Below are 20,967 nucleotides of genomic sequence, written 5' to 3'. Positions count from 1 at the left end.
TTTTTATGTTTAATTTCTCATATTAATAACTACATTCTATTTCAGTACTTAATTTATATTTTTATCTCCTGATTGTTTTATTTAATGATAACGTTTTCTCGTCATCAATGTTTATTATATCTACCATGTTTATTGCATTAACATATTAGGAAATTATATTCATTGTTAATTCGTGAGAGGTGAATCTATCACCATACGTTTCCTTTAAAAACACGCCAGTTGGACTTTTAAGTACAATACTTAATAGATTGTTGTTTTGTTGTTGTTTTTTTTAAAGGAGAGTAGAGTACGTTTTGTGGAAGCGTTGTCGGCAGCTCCCGTTACTCTCGCTTCTCTTTATTTGTCACTTAGTCCTCATTTTTTTAATGAGTGATTTTTCTGACAAAGGGAGAAGAAAAAGCTGTTTTCTAGGTTGGCAGTATTTTGCGTGAACAGTCGACATAGATGACGGAAATCTTCTGTTCTATGTCTATCCTTGTAGCCATGTCACTAGTAAGGGTGCTGGAGGTAAACGTTTTATCTGGGCTGACGTTATCCGCCTGATAGTCAGGGACCCGAACCTTGGATTAACCACTAAGGAGGCTGTCCTATCAGCAGGCGCAAAGTACTGGGGCTGCTGTATTGCCATTAGGTGAATGGATTCTGGACCATGCAGTAATCTCTGGTGGGGCCTCTCGATGCCATACTAGTGGGTAATTGTTACGGATTTACCTTATCATGTGCTACAAAAAAAAAGATTCTTCGTTACTTTTCTCTCTTTGTTTCTCCTCTCTCTCCTGCTCTAAGCAAGTCTGGCGACCTAGTCCACAAACTCCAAAATTCCATCATGACAAGTTTCAATAAAAAATACACGATTAAACCCAGATCTGAAACTTCCAACGTAGATCCCCACTACCATGTCTCTTTCTCCAACATCAGGGGTCTACGTTCTAACCTTCTAGAGGTTAAAGCCCAATTACAGGACATTAAACCAGACCTTATATTTTTAAGCGAAACTGGAATTGGACAGACTGTTTCCCTAAATGAGTTCGTAATTGAAGGATACTCTAACCTAACTTCCAAATCTGACCCCCAAGATCGCCATGGGCATGGAATATGCGCCTATATAAAAGATGTCTTTCCATGTTGTAGGGATATCTCCAGAGAATATCCTAACTTACCATATATGTGCTTCCGTGTAGCAGTAGCTCACACTACGGTATTTATATTTACTGTCTATCGCCCCCATAACAGCGGAGTTACTATCTGTAAAAGCATATCTGAGAAAATTGACCAAGTTCTATCAGCATATGCTTCAGCTAACATTCACGTATGTGGATACTTCAATGTTCACAATGTGGAATGGTTGACTAACTCAAACAATACCGAAGATGAGGGGAGATTCTGTCATGATTTCTCCATTGCTTATGACCTCACTCAGATTGTTCACGAACCAGACCGTGTGCCCAACAATGACGGGCAGTATGCGAGTCTCCTAGACCTTTTCCTCACAACTTGCCCTGAACTATGTTCAGTTTCCGTTCTGTCTCCTCTTGGATCTTCCGACCACTCAGTTGTATCAGTTAAGATAAAAATGAAATGTAATAAATCCTCAGATGTACCTCTCCATCGTACAGTATATCGATACACTATGGCTGACTGGGATAGCTTCCGTACATTTATATCAGATCTTCCTCTGCGTTCCATGTTTAAAAAGGATGTGTCGTCTATAGTATCAGACCTGACGGAATGGTTAATTGTAGGTATAGACAATTTGATGCCCTCGAAAAAGTTCCAGCAAACATCTAACAACCAGCCATGGTTTTCTCCAGAATGTGCGCACAGAAATAACTTTTTTCCACAGCTTCCAACGTAATAGATCTATGGAAACTAAAGCCGCTTTCAGGACTGCAAGCAACCATTGTAAGAAAGTAAAAAGAAACGCAAGAGAGTTGTATGCTCAATCTGTTAAGTCCAAAGTAGCTGAGCAGCGGCTTGGTTCCCACCAGTTTTGGCAAATTGCAAACAGAATCCTGAACAGAAGCGTGTGCTCTATCCCAGCTATCATCAATTGACCTAAGTTATCTCGTCAGCATCAGACAAAGCCAAACTCTTTGCCAAGAACTTTGCAGCCAATTCTACTCTTTGCGACCAAGGCCGCCAACCCCCAATATTTCCTCCTGTATCAGAAAACATGCTATGTGATATACAGATATCTGTACGTGATGTTGCCAAGCTAATCAAAAACCTTGACTCCAGTAAAGCAACCGGCCCTGAAGGTATTCCAATTATAGTACTCAAAAAACTTCAACCAGAACTAGCACCCATACTTACAAAACTGTTTATACGTTGTCTTAAGGAGAATAGTTTCCCATCACCCTGGAAAATTTCATCAGTATTCCCTGTATTTAAGAATTCAGGTGATCGTTCATCCCCCTCGCAGTACAGGCCAATAAGTCTCCTGTGCGTCATGAGTAAGTTGCTAAAATCTGTGTTAAATAGAGAAGTAATCAACCATCTCAGCAAAAATAACCTTCAATATGGTTTCCGTTCTGCTAGATCTACAGCAGATGTGCTTACAGTTATATCTCATAGGATTAGCGAATCTCTCGACAGAGGCAACCTTTCTAGGGCAATTGCCCTTGACATTTGAAAGGCCTTTGATAGGGTATGGCATAAAGGTTTACTTCACAAGATCTCCAGCTATGGTATAGCTGGAAATGTCTTCTCAATTATTAAACCATTTCTCTTTGATAGGTTCATAAGAGTAGTAGTTGATGGGCAAAAATCAGAAGCTCACAGTATAAATGCTGGAGTCCATCAAGGGTCCATCCTGGGCCCAACTCTTTTCCTGATCTACATTAATGATCTTCCAAATCACATCCTTACATCATTCGTAGACATTTTTGCTGACGACACTGCCATCTATGGTAGCACTTCTAAGACAGTAAACGACCAAGTTCTCTCCGATTCTCTCTTCTCTGATCTTGATCACGTTGTACAATGGGGAAAGGAGTGGCTGGTTACTTTTATTACATCTAAAACCAAGCTTCTATCTTTACATCATCAACGTTGTGATCCCCATCTGGCATCAATTAAAATGAATGGCTCTCGTCTTCAGGAGGCCTCAAGTTTTGACAGGCTTCTGGGCTTGACATTTACTCCTGATCTTAAATGGAATACGTACATCAAATCTCTTGCCAAGTCCGCTGGAAAAATGGTGGGATCCTTCTATCGATCCAGTATATATCTCACTGCTGATGCAATTCTCTATCTATATAAGAGCCATATACAACCAAGGATGGAATACTGTTGCCACATTTGGGCAGGAGCTGCTAGAAAAAAACTTGCCCTGTCTTGATAGGGTTCAAAATAGACTTCGTGGCCTGGTGGGAGTTGTCATTTTCTCTTCGCTGCAACCTCTATCTCACAGAAGGGGTGTTTGTCTCTGCTTTATCGTTATTTTCATGGAAAGTGTTCGACTGAGCTTCAATCGATGGTCCCCCTCGCCAATATTTCACAAGAAATACTAGACTAGCCGAAAACATTATCAATAATTTTCCCCACTCTTTATCTGTGCCTAAACCTAAACATAGATTCCATGATCAAAGCTTCTTTCTTAGAACTGCACGCCCGTGGAATTGTCTTCCGTTTTCTTGCTTTCCAGCTGTCTATAATATGGTTGTCTTCAAGACCAACGTGAACAAGTTTCTGATGAGCCGTTCCACTTAAGTTTACAAATTTACCGAACTTCCATTACTATCGATTACTATATTGTCCTTTTGACTACTCTACACTCTTTAACCCTTATCCTTGAGTGGCCTATCGGCTTTGATAAGTGGTGACGCCTATGTAAAAAAATGGTTACTATGGCGAAGAGCAAATTCTGGAGCAGAAATTTTCGCACGTATTTATTATACCAATCTTCGTAACTTTCTTTCTTTTGTTTTACTTGTAAATAGTAGGGTGGTCTTTATTTTGAAACGTATTATTTGGCGATTCTTAATTGTGTGCCGAAGATAACATAGATGACCCACATTTATATAATAACAATGCACATAATACATGCACACAATACGTGCACATAATACATACAAATAATACATACAAATAATACATACAAATAATACATACAGATAATACATACAGATAATACTTGCAGATAATACAGTAAAAACAATTTCAACAGATCAACAGGTTAAAGCCAATATAAATATCATTCTCTTAGGTAGAAATAAGATTATATCAGAGATAACTAAAAACCATTAACTTTTCATAGAATGTCGTTAATGGTTTGGGCCATGGAATTGCCACTGAAAGATAGATCTGCAATACACAACCTAATAAAACGTATTACATCGGGCGAGTTGGGAATAAGACATCATATATTACGTCAATTCAGATCGGAAAATTTTCTGAGTTAATAAAATGAAATCCTGACGTATCAGCAACGTATAGAGTCGCTTATTCATAACGATGGAGGAATTATTTGAGATGAGACACGGTTAATTTTCGTGTGTTCGCTTCCCTTATAGCACGAATAGTGTTACTTGAAATAATGGTATTTGCTGTTAAATAGTAACTAGGACCATTGCATACACCTCACAGATATTCATATACTGAGCCGATAATAATCAAAATAAATGCTGTAATATAATAATGCAGCTTGGAATTTCGCCCTTCAATTTCAACGATGTCCAAATCGCTGATATTTTTCATGCATATGGCTTAGTGAACGTACCTATCTGCTCGTTTCGTTCTGTTAAGTCGGTTAAAACGCATATGCTCGCACTACATGATATTGTAAATAAAGGCAAAAGGCAAACTTACGTTCAGATATTCATGACAAATAACTTCCTACATGAGAATTCCTATTTCAGACTCCCTGAAAAATGAACTGGAACAAATACACTGAGGATACCGCAAAGGATGCTGTAAAAAAAGCTGAGTTTCATCTATCGTGCAAGTAGACTACGCACACTTGATAGTATCATGTACCTTCACAAGGCAACCATTCGCCCATGTACCTTGGCCGTTGCACCTACCACTAGTCTGTTTCTATAGAATGAGGGCAAAACGCTTCTCCAATCTAATAGGCCCCGCTTTTTTCAATTAAGTCCAACCTCGGTCCCATCACCACACTGTCACATCCCCAACCTTATTTACTAGTATTTTAATGGAATATGCTTTGATAAACTCATTGCACTTGTGCCTCCTCGAATTACATATCCCCGAAAAACTACTAAGTAAGAAACTCACATCCTTCATTGTTGAGGTCCATAAATGCAATGCAGTTTTCTACTCTAAACGTTTCTTCACTCAAAGGTTTTGGAATTCCCTTCATACTACCTGCTTCCATGACTGTATTGACAGGCAAGAAGTTTAACATAAACCAATATCTTGTTAATCTCTCCTGGGCATGGCCCCACATAGTAGCTCCTTACATTTTAGTTGCGATGCAACTTACTTGGCGTGGACGTAAGTAAAATAAAAACAACTTCGGTATGACGAGGTTCACCTCTAAAAAAAGTATATATATATATATGCATATATATATGTATACATATATATAAATATATATATGCATATATATTTATATATAGTATCTAATCATAAAAACCTATTATTTTATGTCAATGAAAAAGTATATTATTTTACAAATATTTATTTTATAGAACACAAATAAAATGTTTATATTTATTTGCAACAATATTTCATAAATAATTGCCGCATCTAACGGTGGAAATTAATATAGGAGTATGTTTCTGAAGTTTGAAGATAAGGATTGCCTATCCGTAATATATTGATTCTTAGGACTAATGTCCGTATTTAAATGTTATTTTCACAATAGTTCAGTCGATGTCACCGCCGGTATTCTTCAGGTGTATTTTGTCGAAAGCGGTAGTCTTTCTGTCGAACACAGGAATCTGTACTAAAATGTGTAAGGCAATTTTATTTTATACTTGCAAGCCGCCCGGCGTAGCCCAGTCGTGAAATACGAATAAATATGATTTAATTTATGCAGATTTCGTATTTATTATTAATACAGCCAATCCCTTACTAATTGTTATATTGTACCCAAAGTAGTAAAAAAAAAAAAGTTAAAAAAACGGAAAGAAACTGAGGCATGTACATGTAAGTATATTTGTCTAAACATTTCCTTTTTATAAGTAAATAAATACTCGAACTGAGATATGAACAAGAACCTTAATACATACAAGTATGACAACTATTAGCCCAACTTGTCACAATCTAAAAGCTATTTTAAAGCTACTTATACTAAACATAAGCAAGCTGTCATGTGAACGATGTGTGCAAGTGCGCTCGTGAAACAGTTGAAAAACATAAACACATCTCTGGACGCTCACGTACCCAATTTTTAATTTTGACCTTTTACTATAACTTTTCATGATAAAAACATATAAAAAAGTTTCCACATGTCTGGACAACACTATATATAATACATTTCTAGGAGTAGATCAATTATTCGTTTAATATACATGTTGACAATCGTCCTCATACACACATTCTCACTTGAATTAGTCCTCGCGCGAAAGAGCAGGTCACAAATTGTTTTAAATAATAATAATAATAATAATAATAATAATAATAATAATAATAATAATAATAAAAATAATAATAATAAGAAGAAGAAGAAGAAGAAGAAGAAGAATAGAATAACAATAACAAAGAATTTCGCTGGCGAGGACTTCTATTGACCGTAACCAGTTATATAGTCCTTTTGAAATTTTAATCTCTATTTTTCTCGTCATGTACTTAATATTTGTTAATGCAACGTATATGAAATATGTTCCTTATTAAATTTTAAAGATCTTCTATTCTGAACGAAGTTTAAAAAAATTTAATCTAAAATAGATATTTTAAAATTTTTTTTGAAAAAGTTAAGATTTTCTAATTATTCAGATCTGTATTACAAAGAGGGAGTTGCAAAAATGGGTTTTGGTGTGAGGAGAAATACAAACTAAAACAAAAAGAATATTCAGACCTGTCTTAATACAAAGAGAGGGTTGCAAACATGAGTTGTGGCGTGAGGAGAAATACAAACTGAAATAGAGAGAAGGAGAGTTTTAAAATATAATCTTAAAAAGATAAAATGCAAGTTAGAAAAGCATTTCCTTCATGGTATGATATTTGTGAAACAAAATGTTTTTACTATAGGCTTTTAAAATAAAGGTACAATATTCAATTAGAAATTTATTTACCTTCAAATTGCACTTTCATAAATTTTACAAAGTAAGGTATGAAAATTTAATTGAAATTGAATCAAAAAATTGCCTTCGATTTATTTTATGTAATGTACATTTTGTTGCAATTTAAAAACATTATCTTTCATCTAGCAATTAATGATATAGATATAACATTTTAAATGACTTTTTTTAAACTGCATTTTCTAACGTGTAGTAATATAGATGAAGTATATCTATCTCCAAGGATTAATCATTCAATCCTCAGAAGATTCTTGTTAAAAATGAATTAACGAGTACTTTATTGCCTTCATAATGGGTCCGAATAATAGTAACATTTTACTCGTACTTTCCATGCGATTATTTAAAAAAATATTTCGTGTGTTTATGCAGTAAATTTACAGTTAAGATATGTTACTATGAGAGTCAATTATTTAAATTGTAAGTTGATATTTTTTGTCTAATTTTAATGGGAAATTTTCATTTCTATTTCTATTAATAATTTGAACTTAAAATGTATAATTTGAGATTGAGCAGTTAAAATTACAAATTTATAATTTATATTGAAATTGGTTAAATTTAATGTAAAATTAATATTATTTAAATATATATTTTTTATTTAACTGTAAAATTTATCATATGCAGTTTATTTATTTACTTTTTTACATAGGCATAACCACTTATCAAGGCGCAGAGGCCACTTGACGATAAAAGTTAAAGGGTATACAGTAGTCAATTGGACAATATATCATCGTTAGTAATGGAAATTTGGGAAATGTGTTAACTTAAGTAGAACGGTTCATCAAGAATTTGTTTGCGTTGGACTTGAAGACAGCTGGAAAGCAGGGCAACGAAAGACAGCTCCACAGGCGTGCAGTTCTAAGAAAGAAGCTTTTTATATTTAACGAGCAAGGCCACCCAGCCTTACTCGGGATCGTATAAGACAATGAGAAAACTTTTTTAACATGCCTGTTATTCTTAGAATAGAGGAAGTTTTTCTGTCTATCTACCATTTGGAATCTTGAGCAAAAGAATATTTTACCTAACCTAGGACGGATATTACACAACACATGTATGGAATAATTGTATGAGTGTACATTCCCTAGAAATTTACAGTACGTATGTGGAAAAAATGTCCTTACCTCGGGTAATGTGCAACACATATTTAAAATTATTTACATAATTTTCTGTTGTACTAAATATTCGGTATATCACAGGTAAGAGTTTGTTTGTTTTTACATCAGAGTGCTTTAGTGAAGAAGCGCCGGATTTTTTAATATAACTATTATACTACTCGAATATATTACATGATCTTAGATTTTGATAACTTTTCCTTGTTTTAATATGGGTACTTTAATGTACAAGTGCCATATTTTCAAGGCAATATTATACTACTCGAATATATTACATGATCTTAGATTTTGATAGCTTATGTACGTCACGGATAAGACTTTCCTTTTTTTTAATATGGGTACTTCAATGTACAAGTGTCATATTTCCAAGAAAAAATTAAAGACATCGGTACTTTTAAGTAAGTTTCTGTTGTGCTTAAATTTCTGTGCGTCTAGAGTAAGAATTTGTTTGTTTTTTATCTGGGTGCTTTATTTCTTATTTAAAATCATGCTATTCGAATACATAACATGATTTTATGTTTTAATAACTTTTATGCACATCACAGGTAAGATTTTCTTTTGTTTTTCCTACGAGTACTATACTGCACAAGTACTTTATTTCTAATATATAGATGAGACTACTCGACGATTTTACATAGTTTTGCGTTGTGAAAACTATTTCGTATGTCATAGGTGAGAGTTTGTTTATATTAGAGTGCTATATTAAAGAAGCATTTCATTTCCTTTATAAATGTCATACTACTGGAATATATTACATAATTTTCTGTTCGGATTATTTTTATGTACGTCACACATAAGATTTCCTTTGGTTTTCGAATGAGTACTCTACTGTACAAGTACCGTATTTCTCGGATAGGGTACCGTACAGGCACCTTTAAAAATGAAAGAACTCTATACGTTTATGTAATTTTCTGTTGTACTAAATTTTCTGTACGCCAGGAGTAAGAATTTGTTGTTTTTCATCCGGGTGTTGTAGTAAGGAGGCACCTTACTTCTCATATGTAAATCATACAATTCGACTATTAAACATGGTTTTAATAACGTTTATTAATTAAAAATTAATAATTGTCGGTCAATTAGTTTAGATGGGAATCCAATATATAGAAATGTATAAACACACACACACACACACACACACACACACACACACACACACACACACATATATATATATATATATATATATATATAATTACAATTTATAATGGTCGGTCAATTTAAATGCATAATGATCAGTTACTTAGTATAGGAGTGGATCCCAGATATAAAAATATATAATCATATACATATAATTAAAAGTCAAAATGATCGGTTATTTAGTTTAGGAGTGAATCCAATAATATGAATATATTATCATATACCGATAATTAAAATTCATAATCATCGATTAATTAGTTTAGGCGTGAATCCAATACATGGAAATATATAAACATGTACACAGAATTAAAATTCACAACGATCCGCTAATTAGTTTAAGAGTGGATCTAATACATCGAAATATAAAAACATGTACATATAATTAAAATGTATAATGATCGGTTAATTAGTTTAGGAGTGAATCCAACACATACAAATATAAAAACATATAAACATATTTAAAATTCATAATTATGCGTCAATTAATTTCGGAGTGAATCCAAACATAAAACTATATAAACATGGTCACATAATTAACATTCATAATAATCGTTTAATTGGTTTAGGGGTAAATCAAATACAACTGCCATTACTTGATCTAGTTACGTGATTTTTTGAATGTAACAAGAAAGTCGATGTATCATATATATTTTGAATATGACATTATCTTTACGTAAATCAAACACATTCTTTTGTATTTTTTTAAAAAGTGTTCATGTGTAATTATTATATAACATTTAACACCCAAGAATATAGAAATGTGTATAAAAAAGGAAATGATGGAGATTGAAACCACAAAATTTGCGCTAGTAATCAGTCACTCTCGTCGTTGCAGGCGGGGGAAACTGCTTTTAATATCTTAATAAATACATTTCTCTTTTACTCGATGTACGCATGCGGAGAATTACGCCATTGTGCTACTCTCGTCAAGATGTTATTGCTTTCACTTTTGAACCATTTTTTGAAGCCGTTAAAATTGCTTTAATCGATTAAATTCATTTAATAAGATTCTGCACTCATAATGCAATCTTTTGAGCTATTGCACGTAGTCCAACGATCATCGTCTAGGAGGAGAGACAATTGTAAAACGGAGACAAACCGACGCACACACACATGCATAATGAGATTTATATATTAGATTAAAAGTATTTTTGTCTCATAATTACATGTTAGCATTTATAAAGAGTATTACACACTGGAGTTACAAAACAAAAGCATTTTACGTATCTACTCTTGATACTTTAAAAATGCATTTCCAAACTGTATATTCTAACATTCCTCAAACTTTGTAGTGAAAATGGCATCTTCATTTTGTGAAACTACTCGATTCTCGTAAGCGTAGTGACCCCGATCTATCTCAATGAGAATTGAATTATTTAAACTACATTTTTAGCTATTCTTACTTTACGGTAAGCTATTACTTTGAATAGTATTAATTAAAATGGATTATTTCTAATTAAGAGTTTATCAACCAGCATCACATCGTTTTTGTTTACGTTTCAGCGAGGATGATCTAAGAAAAAACACTTTTTATTAGTAGTTGAATTTATAATTTATTATTTATAATTGATTGTTTACAAGATTAAACAGATATAATTTTTATTTAATCTGACTTGTATAAATTTAAGTCGCTGTATTGAAAATGCTTAATGATCATTTGAGATATTCAAATTTAAAACTCAGCATTTGAACACTAGCAATACCGTTTTATTTAGAGTTTTGCTTTATTTATATTTTTTATAATTTAGCTGAAGTTTTGACAACGTTTAGTTGATGTTTTTTTCTTTGCAACTTACATTGACGAATTAAGGTCGCATAACATAATATATAAGTTCAACTTTTCTAATTAAAAACTGAACTTTTGAGATTGTAAAGTCGTGTTTCATTTTATGTCTCGATTTTATAAATTCAACTTCTTTTTCTAAACTGAATCATTTGAAATAATTTTGTGTGATTTCTGAGGTTGTTTGTATTTAAGGTTAAAAGGTGTCGTTTTAACGGCCATGTTTGGTAAGACAATTTTTATAATTATTTCGAATTGTTGTTTATGCCTCGTGGTTCAAATAATGACACCTTTATAGGAACGTAATTTTTTTTCTAATACGAAATGCAAAATGCCACATGCGTGAGTTGAGGCATGTGTAACAGCAAGGAACAAATATGAAAGAAAATGATATAAATGATATGTCAAAAAGCAAAAGCGAAGAAAATAAACTGAAGATGAGAGTTCATTGAGACAACCGAGCATTCTATGGTGATGATGATGATGTTGATGATGATGATAGCGGTGGTGGTGGTGGTGGTTATAATGATGATGACAATGATGATGGCGGTCATGATAGTGGTGATGATGAGAATAATGATGATGCGGCCATGATAGTGGTGAGGACGACGACGATGGTGATGATAATTATAGTGGTGGTGTTGATAATAATAAATATTATAGTGGTGATGATGATGGCGGCAATGGTGGTAGCAAAGAGCAGTATGGGTAGAAGTTATGTCGATGGTGAATATGATAATATTGATTATGAACACGACGTCGACAATGATGATGATGATGAATTCCAGTATCGTGGGATGAAAAATCAATATAAAACTATGTATGCAAGTCGTACAAAAGATAGGCGTGTGATTTGGAATCTGACATAACTTCTGCTTTAAGAACTAAAGTTAGCTCTGAATCCGAGAAAAATATATCTAGCCTTAGAAACAAACAAAAAAAAAACAACTTGATGAACTTTGGAATAATAAAAAAATAAAACATTCAGTTCCATCTCCTGGATGTGTTTCGAATTAATTTTAAAATTGTATACGATGTGTCTGTGTTATGACTTTATAGGATTCATAGAAATAAGACGAAGTAAATGCATTAACAACAAATTGTATTAACAGAATATAGAAAAGAAAATAAATTGAGAAAATCTTTTTTATTATTTCTACCGATTAATTACAATAAGTTTATTCATAGAAAACATCAGGAGCCCGTATGATGATGAGGGACAGTTATGATAAAAACGTTGAAGGTTCCCCATGCTACCTAGCACCTTCTCTACTCGTCTGATGAGAAGACCGCGGCTTCGAAATGCCCTGGCATAAAGTGTCCCTTCTATCCCCAAAGTTTTGCTTGTATTCCATTATTCAATAAATGATCCATTCTATAGGCTTCATTTCATAATCTTGTTGTCTTTTATATATATATATATATATATATATATATATATATATATATATATATAATTATAAAACTCAAATGACCTTGTACCGATGTATGTAAGCTACTTTCCGGTTTACGATAGCCGGTTGCGCATGCGCGCATGACCTGCGCACAGAAATATTAACGTTATTATTTCGAAATTAGTATTTAACATGGGAAGAGTGGGGTTAAAATAACTTAAACGTAACACAGAAATGAACGATGTAAAAATAAAAACAAAAATAGTTTAATAAGTATTATTGTGTCTGTCCCGTGCACATTAACCTATACGTATGGCCAACCACTTATAATTCAATAACTGTAATTTTTTTTCAGAAATACTCAATTATAATAAACATAACGACTCACAGAAATATATCCACGTTCCTTTTTCGTTTTAATATACTTTCATAGAAATGTTTCTGTTATGTTAAAAAAACTATTTTGTTTACGTCACAAGTGTCAAACTCATACATGAATTCCATAGCTAATATAATATACTGACCCAACGGGCCACGGGTAGTCTAGTATATATATATAACAACACCACGTGGACTCTTCATCGAAAAATCTTCCACTACATTATGTCGAGGACGAAGAGGAAAAAAAGATTGACAAAGGAGTTTTACTTCGAAATATATTTCTTTAAAAAATAAACACCTGTTTATTCTATGAAACAATTTCGCGTTGTAGTTTTGGCTTCAAATGTATTCATACGTGTTTTATTCTTCAAATTTCACTCAGCGCTTCTAACGGATATAAACAAAAAAAAACTACCCAGATATACATATATAGCTGTGTGTGTGTGTATATATATGTATGTATTTATGTATGTATGTATATGTATATATATATATATATAATATCAAGTTATTTTTTTCTAGAGGCTATTAACCAATGAAGTATAACGAGGTTAATGCAAGAGTGTTCAATACCAAAAAGAAAGGGGTATAGTCTTTATTTGATTTTAGATAAGCAGTAATATGTTACTACACACTCGTGAACATGTTTCGGTCCGCTAGTTCCCAGTAAATAGAGATCACTTTGGATTATACGGCTTATACGAAAGCAAAATTTGCAATGAAAATATCATACCTTCTTCGCAATGGAAGTTAAAATTATTATCTGATGGAACATCCTGATTTTAACGATTAGAGAACGACTGTAAGTGATTAAATATTCTAGTTTTTATCGGGGAAGGTGAGGGTCCTTTGTATTTATGTATTTTGAGTTTGCGACGCGATATACCCAGCGAGTCTCCGCCTATGGGGAGGATTAACTGAGTTTAGATGCTCCGAAGATTGTTCAATACATGATTAGTCACGCTATTTCTACTTGTCTCGCGATATGCTCTGGTGGAAGCATCATTATTTATTGAGCTTTGTGTGTTATTGTAGGTAATGTAAGTTATTTGGGTGAGGTTAGTACTTGGATTACCTGCTGCGATGAAATGTTATTCTATTTCTTAACATGCATATATGACGTCTGAACCCAAACAGTCATTCTCTAATAGACAATGTACTGGGGCATTACAGTTATATTTAGGATGTGTTTTGTTAAGATTGCTGGGAGTAATGTGCTGTGCAGTTTTTTGTTTTTTGTTTGTTAGAGATTATAATTGTTTGTACTATGTTAGGCTTACTGGAGGAGGGGATTTTGATGGAGTTTTTATTTAACGTCGTATTTGCGGGAGTGCTTAAATGAATTTTCTTTTATTTTGAGAATTCTTTAGCGATATTGGCTTTAACTCTGTTATTGTATCGTGGGTCGAACCAAATGGTGTTCTTTTGTCTAATTCTTTTTTGGCGTTTTTTTCTCTCTAGGTTAGTGTTTGGTGGTTTATTTTGCTAATGATTATTATGAATGGGCCTTGTTGCATTTGTCGGCCTAAATTTATATATGATCATGTTATGTGTAACCATGGTTTGGGTGTTGGATCTTTTCCCTATTGTTTGTAGTGTGCGTTATTTTGCCATTGCGCCCTGTGTTGGCTAGTGCGTTATTGCATAATATTATTGACAGAGAGGTTGGAGATTCTATTGGAAACTGATACTGGGATTTTTTAATTGCAAATCTTGGATAATTAGAAAATCTATAGACATAATATAGTGATACATTGGGCTTATCGAATGTATGAGCTTTGTTTTATCACGATAAGTTTCCCCTTTAGCATTTTTTATTATCTTCCTTTAACAGACACACACACATCTGAAAGAACAGTTGGAAATGACTTATATACCATACATTACGACCATGTATTCCCTACAGCAAACCCACCTTGAAAATGCTGCTATGAAACCTAACATAGTTATATGGAATAAGTCAGAGAGAGTTGCAACCTTGATTGAAGTGAGTGTTCCTAATGATGGCGGCCTGAACAGAGCTGAAAGAGAGAAACAGACAAAATACCAAGGTCTCATGTATGATATGAAAAGAAACTGGAATCTTAGGGAGATATCAATCATACAAGTTCTCATAGGTGCCACATGGCTTATGAAGAAGAACCTGAAGTCCTACCTTATTGATATTCCTGGTGAACCAAGTGCAAAAGAGATCCAGAAAATTGCACTTAAGGGAACAGCGAGGATACTAAAAAGAGCTCTCAGTTGGCAGCTGGTTTGCCTGCCCCATGCCCAGCATTACAATCTTCAAAGGAAGAAAAATGGAAAAAAATATGTGTGTGTGTGTGTTTATGTGTGTGTACAATAGATTATGATATGTATGTGTACATCAAAATAAAATTATATCACACATATGAATCCCGATGTTAAATGATTACCTGCAGCACAGAATCATGAATATCTGTATAATTAATTGTCATAGTATTATATTAATACACGAATTTTACTCTGCTAAACTACTGAGCACTTTTAATGTATATATATATATATATATATATATATATATATATATATAGTAATTTATAAAATATATATGGCGATTAAGCTACACTGAATATTCTGCGTTTCATCCAACTATAGGATTCGTCAGGCTTATGCGCATAAGCCTGACGAATCCTATAGTTGGATGTAGCTTAATCGCCATATATATTTTATAAATTACTAACTAGCTCTACCTACGTATTGAGCACTTTTGAAGTAAATACTTAAAGTTTATGCATAAATCTATACTTTCGTATAGTAAATTTATGTGAATAAATGAAATAGTTATATATATATATATATATATATATATATATATAATTACTATAATTATTTTATGTACATAAAGACACTAGTGTTTGATCTTTTCTGAATCAACAGTGCAAGAATCACGATTACGGCCGGTTGATAAATTTGAACCCAGTCACGAAGTTTTGTCTGACTCCAGTAGCAAGGAACACACCGTTCGGCAATCGTAAACTGCGGCATAAATATATATAGAAATTGCAATTTATATAAATCCAAAATTGCATTTAACAAAGTCGAAAGATGTAATGTGATGTTAACATTGCGATCTGCGCACATGCGCTTAAGTGATTGACTTATTTCAAGGTAAAATGCTAAAAAATAAGATCCAGGTTCTTAAAGGGCAAACGTACTTATTACTACAAATATTTGTAATACCTTTACACACTTATGCCTCATGTTTTCGGGAATCATCAGTGCAATAAAGGTCGTGCTATATATATATATATATATATATAGTCATCCACATACAGTACTGATTCGCTGTTTCACATCTAAGTAGTACGTTTGCAAGCTACTACCTCAAGCCAAGATCGAAGCACGATCGACCAAACGACAGTAGGAGCTACTAACCGTAGCTCTATACGGCTTCTTCTATGCGATGGTTTGATACCGTCCAAAGTACTTAAGCTCAGTTTGTTTACACAAGGATCATTGCTTCATTCGCTAAAGGTAATTTGTATATTACTTCCAAAATACTCACCCTAAGATAGAGCATTAGTGTCATCCAGATACAGTAATGTTTCGCCGCTTCACAGCTCATCACTGCGGCTACACAAGCAACTACCTCAAGCCCAGATCGAAACCATATATATATATATATATATATATATATATATATATATATATATATATATATATATATATATATATATATATATATACTCCTATAAATTCAGTTTTCTTTTGTGTGCATCGGTATTCATATTAACAACCCTATTTTCTATTTATTTAAAAAGCAAAAAAAATTTTCTTATATCTTGGTTGTGGAATTTTATTCACTAGCAAACAATCTATCTAATTTGCATATTCTTTTAAACATTCATTTTAATTAATTCCCTATTCGTTGCTTCAGTTTTTTAATTGGATAATCATTTTTAGTTAACTATTACATGTAATTATATTGATACAGATATTCTACATGATTTATTCTTGCATAATATTTGCGAAAAAGTTTATAGTAAACACAATATTGTTTCCATATATATTTATGTATACCTATATATTTTTGTTAAACAGATCTATCTATCTATCTATCTATCTATCTATCTATATATATATATATATATATATATATATGTTAGTGAACGTGTCTGTGTATCTGTCTGTGTGTCTGTCTGTGTACATTTCCCTGCGCAATAACTCTGAAAATTTTAGTCTACAGTCTTGAAATTTGATATACAGGATACTGCGATTTGGGAAAATCTTTGTGATAGGTTTTCGGCCAGAAATTTGGTGGTTAAGGGTTCATAGTTCAACGATTAGACCTTTGAGAACTCTACTTAACTCCTTCGACACTTTTGGGTATAAACACTTGAAATATTAAATATGTTACCTGGACATGGATTTAACTTAATAACTTGGTTTGAGCCCAAAACAATACATTTTAAGGGGGCAACATAAGGGTAAAATTAAAAATTGACTGCTTTTTTTGCTCAACATACACCACCAAATACATGGGAACTCCGGGCACCCATGCTAGTCCGTGTATATATATATATATATATATATATATATATATATATATATATATATATATATATATATATATGTGTGTGTGTAATAAACTGCAATATTTAAATAACAGTCAATCTATCTATCTATATATCTATAAAAACAGAGATGTGTGTGCCACAGACGGTTTCTGATTGGTTAATCCAATAATCACATCTCCTAGAAAACTATGGTTCCTACGTTCTTAACTTTATCATAAAATATTATGCCCTTATTTATTGTCCATCTTGGGAGGGTCTATTTTTCCCTAACTTGCCATTTACAAATTACAAAATTACGAAACTTACACCAGCCATCACAATCCAACCTCCGTCACCACGTCCGCCATTCGCCAAACCAACGCTGACTCTGCAAACACCTCTCTATAACTACTACTACTACTGCTACTACACACAGCACACCCACAAACACAACCACACATTACTAAAGTGCCGTCTGGCGCTAGCCGAACACACGTACACACACCACGAAAACAAATGCTGTCCTCCAAAGGACAGACTATTAGTACTACTACTATTCCCAGCACACGCGCACACACGCACACACACACACACACTCTGGCGCTAGCCGCACACACGTGCACACAACATGAAAACAAACGCTGTCCTCCAAAAGACAGACTATTAGTACTATTATTATTCCCAGCACACACGCATACACACACACGCACGTTCACTACCGTCCTAAACACACAGTATACCATTAACTTTAAAAAAAATAACATGTTTTATTTATTTTTTTATTTATTAAAGGTAAGAGAGTAATTCGGGTATGCATACTGAACTGTTAACCGTTAGTTTGCGTGTTCGATCCTGATCGATTCTACTTTTTTGTTAATTCTATTTGTTTATTAAATCCTATCCGAAGCGGGAAGGAGCTATACCTTTTCCTTCCACCTCCTCCCAAGGGTGGGTTCCTAACGGAAGGGCGTCCGATCCTCCACCCACCTACGGGCAAGCAAGGGGAGCTGGCCACCATCCCCCCACCAAAAGCTGAAGCCTGTCATTTTCTCCCCCGAAAGGGGGGAGCTTGGCAGTTTCTCCCCCCAAAGGAGGGAGCCGGTGTCCCCCGAAGGGTGGGGGGCGAAGAGGCCAGGAGGAGGTGATTTTTTTTCCTTGGGGGGGGATTATCTCTCCCTGAAGGGGGGAGGCCAGCACCAATCATGTAAATTCAGAGGGGTAACTTTTTGGTAACCCCTCGGAGTGGGAAGGGGGCCGATCACCAAGGCAACGCCGGGTAACCCCTGCTAGCATATATATATATATATATATATATATATATATATATATATATATATATATATACATTGACTGTTATTTAAATATTGCAGTATATTACATATTTTCAGACAAATAATCCACGTAAAACTATTATGGGCTTATGGCATTCTATGTATAGATGTTAGCTCTATATCAGGAATGATCACTAGCATATATATTTTATATATGGACACATTCTAAAAAGTTCTCCTATTGAAGACAAGGGAGCAGCAAATCTTGGAATACCAGTAAAATTCTGAATAATTCGATGTAGCAATTGTAGCGCCGTTATAATAAATACTTGTCAGACGTTTGGCGTTGAATAACAATCCAATTATTATTTGAGGATAATTAACGCGTTTTATTACATTTATGACATGAATATTCACTATGAACCTAACTAAAATTTTAATTGCCAATTCTTAGAGAATTCTACACGACCAAGACTAACGAAAGAACATTTTGCAACATGCATGAATTTATAAAGGGCGCCGTTATAAATCCCAAATAGCCTACCGAGTAAGACATGGATATTCTAGAGTTCTAAACAAGAAATGCCTGAAGATGGTCAGATGTTACAATTGCCGAAACTTTTGGAGATAAATATTCAATGCATTCATTTTGTTTAATATTTACCTATATGTTACTTAGTATACTATTTCTCTTTCTATTCATCGTCACCTGTCGCACCATGCACAGGTATTGATGAGCAGACGGGAGGAAGTACGCAACAATGCACACACCCCTCTCGATATATTGGTTAATGGCGATAGACGTTGTTCTATTATTATCGACTCTTCGTCTCGCTTTCGCGATCATTCGATTAAGACATTGAATTCTGATTATATTTCTCTTCATCACGTCCCACGCTTTATTCTCGCGAGATTATTGTTAGCTATCAAGACGCACACGTCATCGGGAAGATATCGATCTTCTTTACCCTAGCGAAGTCACGTCACGCCAAGTGAACTCCACATGTGACCAACAACCATTGCTAGCGATATAGTATCCGTGTTTTGCCATTGAGGTTTCGACACCATCTCTACCCGGGCCCAATCAACCCTCAACCTTCTTACGCCAACTGATCAACAACGTCGATGCTAATAATACGCGCGGTAGAAACAACTAGTCGATTTTTCGACGTGGGCTGTTATATTCCGGTTGGGTACGGTGCTAGATGTCGTGAGCATTGGTTTACGGTCGGATGGACACACGGTTGTAGGCTGGGCAGTGGACACCGGCAAACAGGAAGAGACTTTGCTGTTTGTGGACGCTTGCCTTTTGAAGAAAAGAATTATTGGCTTTTAGTAGATGAATGTTTGATATGGAGAATTTAGTCAAAGGAAAGATAAAGAAGAAAATATACAATAAAAGAGAAAGGGATAGAGAAAATATATAGGCTTACAAAAGGAATCGAACTGGTTAAAAAAGAAACCTACAATTATAAGTCTCAAATGCATGGTATACAATTAACAGGAAGTGTATAAAAGAAAGAAAGGTGAAGACGAGAGAGTATAAAAGGGAGATGAGATAAAACAAAGAAAAGAAAGAAAAATGGGAACAGAAATATTCTAGAATTTTAAATGTCATTGGGAAAGAAAAACAGGAGTAATATCAAAAACAATATAACTGAAAAAGAGAGCAAGACTAATAATTCGAAACAAAGAAGTATGGATACACTGTGAGCATTGCCAAGCCTTCTGCGAAGAAGGTGGGGTCTCTCTATCATGCTATAAAGCTACTTACGCCTGAAAGGCTTACAAAAGGAATCGAACTATGTAAAAAGACTACAATTATAAGTATAAAATAGATGGTATACAATTAAGACAAAAATTAAATATCATTGGGAAAGAGAAAACACTATAATAGGAGTAATAATAAAAAACTATAACCTGTTCATATAAAATAACAAGAGGGCCAGAATAATTATTCAAAAGAAAGAAGTGAAAGATAGTATTGACATAAGGATAAACAATAAATCTGTAAGGATGTTTGTATATATTTGAGATAAGGATTGATAATTATGTTTGTATTTTTAAACTATTGTTCTCATCTTGATTGTTGTTTTCACATCGTTTCGGTCGATGAAACCTACGACCGTCTTCATATACATTCACACTGGGTGTGAATGTCGAA

This window comes from Euprymna scolopes, chromosome 27, assembly GCF_053919585.1.
Source record: "Euprymna scolopes isolate OS-2025 chromosome 27, ASM5391958v1, whole genome shotgun sequence".
Classification (NCBI taxonomy): Eukaryota; Metazoa; Mollusca; class Cephalopoda; order Sepiida; family Sepiolidae; genus Euprymna; species Euprymna scolopes.
The sequence above is the reverse complement of the archived record's forward strand: the minus strand, read 5'-3'. Positions refer to the sequence as shown.